The sequence below is a fragment of the Pinus tabuliformis genome, chromosome 9, assembly GCF_031772625.1.
Source record: "Pinus tabuliformis cultivar Carrire ecotype Pingquan chromosome 9, CPIR1, whole genome shotgun sequence".
NCBI classification, from domain to species: Eukaryota; Viridiplantae; Streptophyta; class Pinopsida; order Pinales; family Pinaceae; genus Pinus; species Pinus tabuliformis.
The window spans coordinates 885,075,815-885,086,961 of record NC_142307.1 but is presented as its reverse complement, the minus strand read 5'-3'; positions in this window follow the sequence as shown (position 1 = coordinate 885,086,961).

Here is an 11,147-nt window from a genome sequence, read left to right as displayed (position 1 = left end):
GTTCCTTTCCTCTACAAGGATGTAATAGGATATCCAATCTTTGAGAAGTTCCTAATGAATCTCTTGTAATAACCTGCTAGTCCTATTAATGATCTAACCTCATCCACATTCTTAGTAGTTGGCCACTACATGATAGCTTTAATATTTTCTGGGTAAACTGTTATCCCCTCCTTGGAAACAACATGTCCTAAGTAGTGAATTTGAGACTAGAAGAAACTACACTTGTTGATCTTGGTATACAACTGATTCTCTCTCAACAATTTCAACACTGTTGCGAGGTTCTCAGCATGTTCTTCCTCATTCTTGGAATATACCAATATATCATCAACAAATACTATAACAAACTCGTCCAGGTAAGGATGCAATACGTTGTTCATCAAATTGTAGGTTTTAACCCTGTACATAAATTACCTGCATAAGAATTCTAAAACACAGAAAATAAACAATGTGAGAGCATAACACATAAAACACATATACACAGAGATTTTCCCCTGGATCCCAAGACCGGGACTACCAGCATGATTTTTCATTATGTTCCTTTCAATGTTACAATAAATATTTATACATGTCGAAGCATCCAATACCATGGACTGAAAACCATAGCATCCAAAACCATGGACCGAAAACCATTGCGTCCAAAATCATGTGCGAAAATCATGCATAAAACCATAGGTGGGTCTGCCCAACCTAACATAGGGTCCAAAACCAAAATTTTCTGGGGAGCTGCCCTGGACCCCATAGAGTGGGGTTACTTGCACCCCTCAAACACCCTATGACCCCTCCGCTACGCAATCGGTGCAACAAAAGGGGGGCTTCGCCCCCCCTCTAACCCCCCGATTAACTATGTGGGCTAGTCGTGGAAAGAATATAACAAAACCAAACATTCTCCCACTTGTTGTTTTCTTTCCATAGGGGGCCACAAGAGAGCTTAGTCATTTATCCAAACTTGCAATGCCCATTGTTTCTCTACACCAAGAGAACTTCTCAAAGCTCACAAATTTTGTCAATGCATCCGTAGTATTATTCAAACTGTCCACCTTTACCAGCAACACCTCTTTGTCTTCTATCATATCCCTCATAAAGTGATACTGAACATCAATGTGCTTTGTCTTTGAATGGTGAGCAGGGTTCTTTGCCAAGAAAATTTCACTTTGGCTATCACAGTCTATCCTTATAGCTCCCTGTACTAACCCCATACTTGAACACAACCTCTGCAACCAAACTGCTTCCTTGTTTGCATGAGTGGTTGCCATGTATTCTGCCTGTGTAGTTGATAGTGCCACTACAAATTGTTTCTTACTCATCCAACTGACTACACCTCCAAATAGGTTAAACACATACCCACTTGTAGATCTTCTCTGATCCAGATCTCCAGCCCAATCTACATCAACAAAGCCATGAATATCCAACACTCTGTCCAATCCTGGTCTTCCTTGGTAGCACAAACTATAATCACTAGTGCCACGCAAATACCTGAAAACCCATTTCACTGTTGTCCAATGCCCCTTTCCTGGTTTTGACATAAACCTGCTCAATACTCCCACTGCATGTGCAATGTCTAGTCTAGTACAGACCATTGCTTACATCAAGCTACCGAAGGCACTTGCATATGGAACACGAGACATGTCCTCTTCCTCTTCTTGTGTCTTGGGACATTGTTTAGCAGATAACTTCACACCTATAGGAATAGGAACCTTCACCGGTTTACTCTCCTGCATGTTAAACCTCTACAGTATTGTCTCGACATACTTCCTCTAGTTTAACCAGAGCTTCCTCTTTGCCTGATCTCTTTTAATTTCCATGCCCAAAATATAATTTGCAGCACCAAGATCTTTCATGTCGAATTTGGAGGAAAATTGGGTCTTCAAATCCTGGATAATTTCTTTGACATTTCCAACCAGCAACATATCATCCACATACAAGACCAAATAAATAACACGGTCACCAATTAATTTAAAATACACACAGTGATCTGCTTTGCTTCTGGTGAAGCCAACTCCCCGTATAAATGTATCAAATTTTTGATACCACATTGATTGTTTTAACCCATACAGAGATTTATTTAACTTGCATACCAGTTCTTTCTTACCCTTCACTGCAAAGCCTTCAAGTTGCTTCATGTAGATCTCCTCTTCCAGATCCTCGTGAAGAAACGCTGTCTTCACATCCATCCGTTCTACCTCAAAATCAAAAGCAGTAGCAATAGATAAAAGTAATCTAATAGAAGTTACCTTGGCAACAGGAGAAAAAATATCACCAAAATCAATTCTCGGCACCTGGGAATAACCTTTTGCTACAAATCAAGCTTTCTATTTCTCCACCTTTCCTTCTGCATTTGTCTTCTTCTTGAACACCCATTTGCTGCCAATGGGTTTCTTTCCAGCCGGCAACTCCAGCAGATCCCAAGCCTCATTTTTGTGCAAAGATGCCATTTCATCAACCATGGCCTCTTTCCAGAGTTTTACATCCTCTGAATCTACTACTTCCTTCACAGTTTTGGGATCATCATGAGTAATGGATAAAGCAAAATTTGAACAGAAAGCAGATGGATTATACCTTTATGGCTGCCTTCTTTATCGAACTGATCTTCTCACACCTGGATTTTGTGGATCTTCATATTCTGATTCCTCCTCTACTGTAGAGTTTGATTCTTCCTCCTTTAGCTCAAACTCTATCTTCTCAGGTTCCTTTGGTTGGACTTCATGTTTAATAACATATTTCACCTCTTTGAACACCACATCTCGGCTATACACAACCTTCCTTGTTACTGGGTTCCAAAGCTTATAACCCTTTAAACCATCCTTATACCTAATAAAGATGCATTTTTCAGATTTACTATCCAACTTGGTTCATTTCTCCTTTGGAACATGTACATATGCATCACATCCAAATACCCTCAGATGTGAAAGAGAGGGTTTCTTACCAGTCCACACCTCTTATGGATTTTATCCTCCAACGCTGATGAAGGTGATTTGTTGACCAAGTAACATGCTATCTCCACCACCTCTGCCCAGAATTCCTGTCCTAACCTGACACCACTGAGCATGCTTCTTGCCCTTTCCATCAACATCTTGTTCATTCTTTCTGCAACTCCATTTTGCTGAGGTGTATATGGAGTAGTCTTCTGCCGTGCTATACCACACTTCTTATAGAATTCTTCAAATTCCTTACTGCAAAACTCTCCATCGTTATCTGTCCTCAACACCTTTATCTTCTTCTCTGCTTGGTTTTCCACCAGAGCCTTGAATTCTTTAAACCTGTCAAAAACTTTAGATTTCTTCTTAAGGAAATATATCCATGTATTCCTTGAGAATTCATCTATAACTGATACATAGTACACAAACTTACCCAGTGATGGAACCTTCACAGGTCCAAACACATCACTATGCACAAGATCTAATATATGTTTCGCCCTCTTACCACCAGAGGGGAAACTCACCCGATTCTGCTTCCCATATACACAGTGTTCACAGAAATCAAAATCCAGAGAGCTATTACTCATACCTTCTACCATACCTTTACCATGAAGTATTCGAAGGCCCTTCTCTCCAATATGTTCGAGCCTTTGATGTCACAACATGGTCTTCTCTCCAGAGACCACTAGATTTTCTGCTCCACTTTCAGGAACCACAAAACTGTTTCACCCATCAACAATCGTGCTACCTTGCCGCTTGTACAGAGTTCCAATCTGAACTCCTCGCATCAATACCAGTGCTCCCTGAACCATCTTGCAGGTATCCTTCTCGAACACTGTTTTTACACCTGCATCATCCAGCTTGCTACAGTAATCAGATTTCTGGCTAATGCATGAATATGCAGAACGCTCGGAAGTGTTCTAACCCTTCCACCTTGCAACTTCAACTTTACTCTTCTGCGACCAATGATTCTAGCCTTCCTATCATCCCCTAAGAAGACATCACCACCATCGCATTTATCATACTCACAGAACCACTCTCTATGGGGAGTGAAGTGAAAGGATGCACTTGAGTCAATCAACCATGCTTCATGATCTACATGTGTACTTGAAGTAGCCAAGTACACAACCCCACCTTCATTTGAGGTGGTTTTCGCCTTTGCAGAAGGAGCATCATCAGATCCCTTTCCTTTATTAAGAGCTTTAGATTTACAGTCCCTTTTGTAGTGCCCTTCCTTTCCGCATTTCTAGCACACCACCTTTACAGGTTTTCCCAGAGATTTAGATCTCCCACTCGATGACTTATTTTTGTTTCTATTCTGGGACCGTCCTCATACAGATAAGAAATCACCATTCTGGCTTTCCATATTTTTCCGTCTCATCTCCTTCGTCAGCAAGGATGAGACTATTTCATCAAACTGCAAGGTAGTAGCATTGCTACCTATTGCAATAACCAGACTATCCCACGAATCTGGTAGAGAACACAACAAACTGATGAACTTATCTTCATCTGAAATTTTAATATCAAAAGATGCTAACTGACTTACCACAGTATTAAATGCATTCAGATGCTTTCTCACTGAGTCTCAATCTTTCATCCTCAGGTTATACAACTTTTTCTGCAGGAACAGTTTATTCACCAGTGACTTAGATTGGTACAAAGTCCCTAACTTGTCCCACAAAGCCTTCGTCGTAGCTTCCCCTGATACATTCAACAATACTGAATTTGAGACACACAATCATATTGTGCTCTTTGCCTTCCGATCTAGCTTGTTCCATTCTTCATCAGACACTCCCGTTGGTTTATTACCCAGATCTACCGCGATCCACTAATCTTTATCCACCAACAGATCCTCCATCTTGAGTTTCCACAACTCAAAAATCTGACCATTAAATTTCTCGATCTCTATCTTTCCACTGCTCGCCATTTTCTTTCACCACCAGAATCGATCTCGCAGATCTCCCACTAAATAGGGTCTACCACAGGCCAGAGCAAAACCCCTCAGCAACAAAGGCGTCCCCTTGAAGCCAAAACAACTCCGATACCAAATGTAGGTTTTAACCTCGTACAAAAATTACCTGCATACAAATTCTAAAACATAGAAAATAAACAATGCAAGAGCATAACACATAAAACACATATACACAGAGATATTCCCTTGGATCCCAAAACCGGGACTACCAGCTTGATTTTTCATTATGTTCCTTTCAATGTTACAATACATATTTATACATGCCAAAGCATCCAATACCATGGACCGAAAACCATGGCGTCAAAAACCATGGACCGAAAACCATCGCGTTCAAAACCATGTGCGAAAATCATGCACAAAACCATAGGTGGGTCTGCCCAACCTAACATAGGGTCCAAAACCAAAATTTTCCGAGGCGCTGCCTCGGACCCCTTGGAGTGGGGTTACCTGCACCCCTCAAACCGCCTGTGACCCCCCCACTACACAATCGGCACAACGAAGGTGGGGCTCTGCCCCCCCTCTAACCCCCCGGTTAACTACGTGGGCTAGTCGTGGAAAGAATATAACACAACCCAACACAAACACATGAAGGTGGATGGAGCATTACTAAGACCAAAAGGAACCACCAAAAACTCATAATGCCCATAACTCATACATAATTGTAGATGTCTTATTATTTGATGTAAATTTGATGATATCCTAATATCATATCAATCTTTGAGAATATTACTGCTTCCTTCAACTGATCAAACAAGTCATCAATCCGTGACAATGGATACCTGTTCTTGATAGTCACCTTGTTCAACTACCTGTAATCAATGCATAATATAAGAGTAGCATCCTTCTTCATGACAAACAATATTGGTGCACCCCAAGGAGATACACTTGGCCTTATGTATCCCTTATCAAGCATTTCCTTAAGCTACAACTTTAGTTCCACCAACTCCATAGTGATAATCCTGTATGATGCCTTAGATGTTGGTGCCACTCCTGACATCAACTCAATGGAAAAGTCCACCTCTCTATGAGGAGGCAACTCTGGAATCTCTGGAGGAAGCACATCCTAAAACTGTTGCAAAACAAGATACTTCTTCAGGACTTCATCATCCTTAACATCCTTCCCTTTATCACTGGAAACATTGACTGAAAATAACAAACATCCTTTTCTGCAGCTATGCTTTGCTTGCATAGTTGTGACCATTCTCACTGATGTAGGCTTCTTCTTTCCTTGCAAGACTCTCTTTTCTCCATCATCATCCAGGCACCCAATAACCTTAGCATAGAAATCCACCTTGGTCATGTGAAAGAATAACCAGTCCATGCCCAAAAGCATGTTTTATGATCCCAAAGGAAGCACATTTATATGTGTTGATGTAGGCATACCATTGAGACCAAATTCATAAGATCTCACCCAATGATGAACTCTTCTCTTGGTCCTTGTAGCCAATTGCACCAACCAAGATTCTACATGTACTTCTTTATTCAAGCAACACTTATCCACCAGGTCAAGACTTATATAACTATAATTTGATCCAGGGTCAATCAAAATAGAAACAACTTGATCACAAATCTTACCTTCCATCTAGATAATGGATCCCTGATGATCTTTCTGCCTACTATCCACTATTTCATAAATCCAAGGAACACTCTGACCAACATCTCCAACTGTCTGTGCCTCTTGAACACTATAAATATGAGGCCTGCCACCTTAGTGCAATGGGCACTCACTTTTGCGATGCTCTCCACCACAAGTCCAACACCTCAGAGGATTTTTTCCACCACCCTTATTTTGATCTTTAGGTTGAGATGCATGTCCTCTCTCAACTGCATTGACCTTCTTATAATGCGCTACGTTTTCCTTGTCACTTATGGTAGGGTCCTATAATTTATAAGATCTCAAGGTGATTAAGCATTTCACAGTTTGCAGGTTTCAAATTGTTCATAAGATGTCAATTTTCAATTGATTTCATTAAAAAGAAAAAAAAGGAAAAAAGAGAAAAGAAATGAAAAGAGGGTATATAAGAAAAGGAAAAAGAAAAAGGAGAAAAAAAAACCCAAAAAGTTGTTCAAATCATACAGTCTAAGCATGATTGAGCAAATTTCAATTTATGTTGATAGGTTAGAAAATAAAGATTTTCCAAACAGCTTAATCTTGACAGATTAATAGCTAGGTAGAAAATAAAATTGGTTCAACTGTTTAATCTGGACCAAGAGGAGAAATAAGTGATAGAGTAGGTTAGGTTTTGAAAGAAAAAGAGATAAAAAAAAGAAGAGGAAAGGGTATGCAAGTCTAAGTGCACCCTACAAATGGAAAAGAACAAAAATGTTAGGCTATAGAACAAGGGTAGGTAGATTGAGAATAGAAGGACATATGCTAATGTTGTCCTAAGGTCGGAGAGAAAAAAAAAAAAAAACCAAGGAAGGGGCATTACATTACTTTGATATCATTATTCCCCTAAACTTTAAATATTTACCACCTTTGTACCTATAGTATGTCCCTCATTAATCCCCCGAACCCACCACGCACTCACCATCGCATAATGTTTAATCCACCCACCAAGTATCACTCCATCCCTGCTCAATTTGCCCTATATAACAGCCCACGTCCTCTTTCGGCCCCACCTCACCCTCTGAAAGTTAATCACGGGGAGGGGGGGAGGGGGGTCTAAAGCCAGCGTTTCCTCTCCCCTACGTGTCATGCCCTCGTGAGTTTGCAACCCCTCTCTCATACCACCTACCGCTCCCCAAGCCCCACGAAAAGCTGTATTTGATACCACAAACCGCTCACCCATTCAACTGTTGGACACCCGCCACCTCACTGCGCCAAGCTGTCCCATCCACCCAATCACTTCCATTCCCGCCGTTGGGAAATAAATGGGTTGGGCCGTTAGCCAACGGACCCGTGCCAAATCAAGCCAATCCAATGACATGATGACAAATCATAAAACCACCAATTCGCGTCAATTTCAAATTTTAATTTTTATTGTGCACTTGCAGGCGTTTTTTCACTCCATCTAGACATTACCAAGAACGCACAGTGAAGCCAAAGCACATTAATACAGTACATAACTACTCATTTTCTTGCAGTGATCATCATTTCCCACTCTTGAATCCCATTTCTGTTTAAATCCATTTTCTTTCTCCCTCACTGAAATCCCACTTCTTTTATCCCTTTCTGTTACAGATTTAGCACATGGAAATTTTCAGAGGAAAGCTGCAGAGAAAATAGAACAAAAATGGCACCAAAGAAGAAATAACCAGAATTATTCAACCCAATGGTGCACCCACCACTCGATTTAGATAATTTACCGCTAGTCGACAAAGATTACAAGATCCATGAAACCATCTCAAAATTTGATCTGTTTAATATATATTTCTGGTGGGAGGACAAATTCATGGAGGAGATGGATGACATAGGCCTTTGGGACACTAACTTGCCATTCTATATCTTCCATAAAACACATAGTTGCCTAGAATTGATTAGGAAGTTTCATTCATGTTACAATCCACATCAAAGAGCAGCGGTGGCCCCAACATGACATATTTTATTCACAATTGATGCTCAATCCATCATGCAGATGATGCAAGCCTCCGTTATTGAAGGAGTTGTTCCTTTTTCACATGAAGTTCTGATTGAAATGTACCAAAAGCTTTATTTCTCCAAGAAATCTAAGACATTATAACTTTTCATGGCTGAGAACACAACTCTGCCAAGCAAAAACCCTCCTTATTCCTCCTTTGTTTTCCCTGACATAACCATACATATTGCCACAGTTCTTTCCTATTTACTTGGCTATTATTTTGACCAATGGATTGATGAAGCTATTATAGCTTTCCTATCTATCCTCTCAACTGAATCCAAGCCTTTTGTCCTTTTCAACTTCAGTCAGTTTCTAGCAGATGCAATCAATGAATAGCTGGTCAATTTCTTCACAGATGAAGTTTTTCATTACTAGTAGCCTTTGTGTATTCGGTGCAACTAGTTGTCCATAGGTTTCTACAATAAGGGGGAAATTGGATTTAGGATAATTGAATTTAAAATTGGATTTAGGTTCATTATGTTACTTGCCTTCAATGCTACACCGTCATCTGTAAGCTTTCATAGAAAACAAAAGGCGTCTCTGAACTTCCTTGCACACTTACAGGGGCACATCGGCTCATGGGTTCCTTCTCATATCTTCCTAGAAGACATTGATGTAGAGCTTGGATTGGATGTGAAAGCTGAATATTACTGGGGATTTGTGGAAATTGTCACAAAAAGCACTAAAGACATCAAGAAAACCCTCTTAGAAAAGTAATACGAGACAAATACGAAGGGAACAAAGGTTGATTGATTGCCGAGCAAATCTTGGGCGCCTAATTTCAATTGCTACAACTAATAATAAGAATATTTCATTAAAGGCTTTCCTGCCATAATCTTATTGGAGCAGGGAGTAAAGATTATTTTCTTTTTACCATTTAAATATGAGTTGGAGCACCAATGCATTAGCACATCCAATTAAAAAAATGTAAGCAAACGCTAATGCTATCTATGGCATATTCATGTTGATTTTTTGATTGAGATTCATTGTAATGTTTGAGTAACAGTAAAAAACAAAAGAAGAAGAAGAAGAGTTGTAGTGTTGCAAATATAGTCCATTTGGTGTGCATACTGTGTTGAAAATAGCAACAAGAAATGCTAAATATAGAAGTGCTAAAAATAGCATTGCTATAAATAGCAGTTCTGGATACATTCCAATTTTAGTTAGTCCCTGAACTAAAATTGAGAATTAAAATTCGAATTTGATCTTAGCAGCTGTTTGAAAAATAATTAATTAATTCATCTTGAGTTAATTAGTTAGAGAAAATCAAACATGAAGTCTATGTGAAGACATGCAATAATTTCTCCTTTGATTGAGGAAGTTATCCCTTGACTAAGGAGATCAGGATGAGTTGTAATTAGTTAGCTCAGTTAACTGAGTTAAGTCTAGTTAGATTAGTTCCAACAATTTGCTGAATTGATTGTGAGTTTAGTTAGTTAATGCATGCATGCATGCAACTACTGCACTTCAGATAACTGAATATTCTCTCATAAATAAATCATGCATGTTAGTTCAGTCAGAGACCCAGTTAAGATCAGATGATGGGACAGTGTACTATCAGTTGCAGGAATATTCCATTGGGGATATCTCCTGCATGCTGAAGGAATGCATTCCTTGGAGATTTCACAATTACTTCTGAGTTTGGTGAGTTGTGTGAGAGGTGAATTCACACAGGTGGTAGCCAGAGGACCCAGGAGAAATTGCGCAAGGAAATAGGAGGCTTGGAGGACTGAGGGAAGGCATATGTTGTGTCTATTTAGTCTATGAGCAACATTGAGGGATTTTACTGAGATTTGGATAGCTTGTGAGCTAAAGCTTTATGTAATTCAGACATATTTCCACTTGTATGATAATACAGAGATTGGGGTTTTTAGCTGAGTCTTTCCCCAGAGTATCCTTCTGTGTTCATGTGTCATTGATTTCTCATTCTCTGTTATATGTGTTCTATTTGATCTTGCTCAAAATCTACTAAGATTCCACAAGTTTGTTTGTAGAAGTAGATCAAGTATTTTGCTTTAGTATATTGCATTATCAGGTGATCTACAGTGGGAAATTCTACATGGTATCAGAGCAAAGGTGATCAAAGCGAAGAACAATATACAAAGAAGTCTGAAGTTCGAAGTTTGAAGTTTGAAGTTTCTGATTATAGAATTCGAATTCTTATCACATCTCAAATTTCACCAATGACGTTCAACGATTTGAGACTTGAGTATGCCCTTGATGGCAGCTCAAATTATATAGCTTGGAAGGATCACATGGAAGCGGTATTAGAGGACAACATTTGAAAGACTTCATTGATCAAGAAGTCCCCAAGCCAGCAACTTCTAATGCCCAAGAATTGGCAGGATGGAAGAAATGTGTGGCTAGAGCGAGGAAAATCCTTCTAGAGGGAGTTTGAGACCACATAGTCTCGAGTCTCCATAGGAAGGAGACATTCTTTTCAATGTGGAAAACATTGAAGGATCTATATCAGAACAACAATGATCAGAGGAAGTTGGCGCTGAAAGACAAGCTTTAGAAAATCAAGTGTGAAAAGGGTGACACGATCTCTACATATCTGAACAAGCTCACCACCTGTAGGGATGATCTTGGAAGTGTAGGGATCATGACAGCCGATGATGACATGGTGAGTCTTGCTCTCCTCAGTCTTCCTAAGAGCTAGCATAGCTACCAAGACTC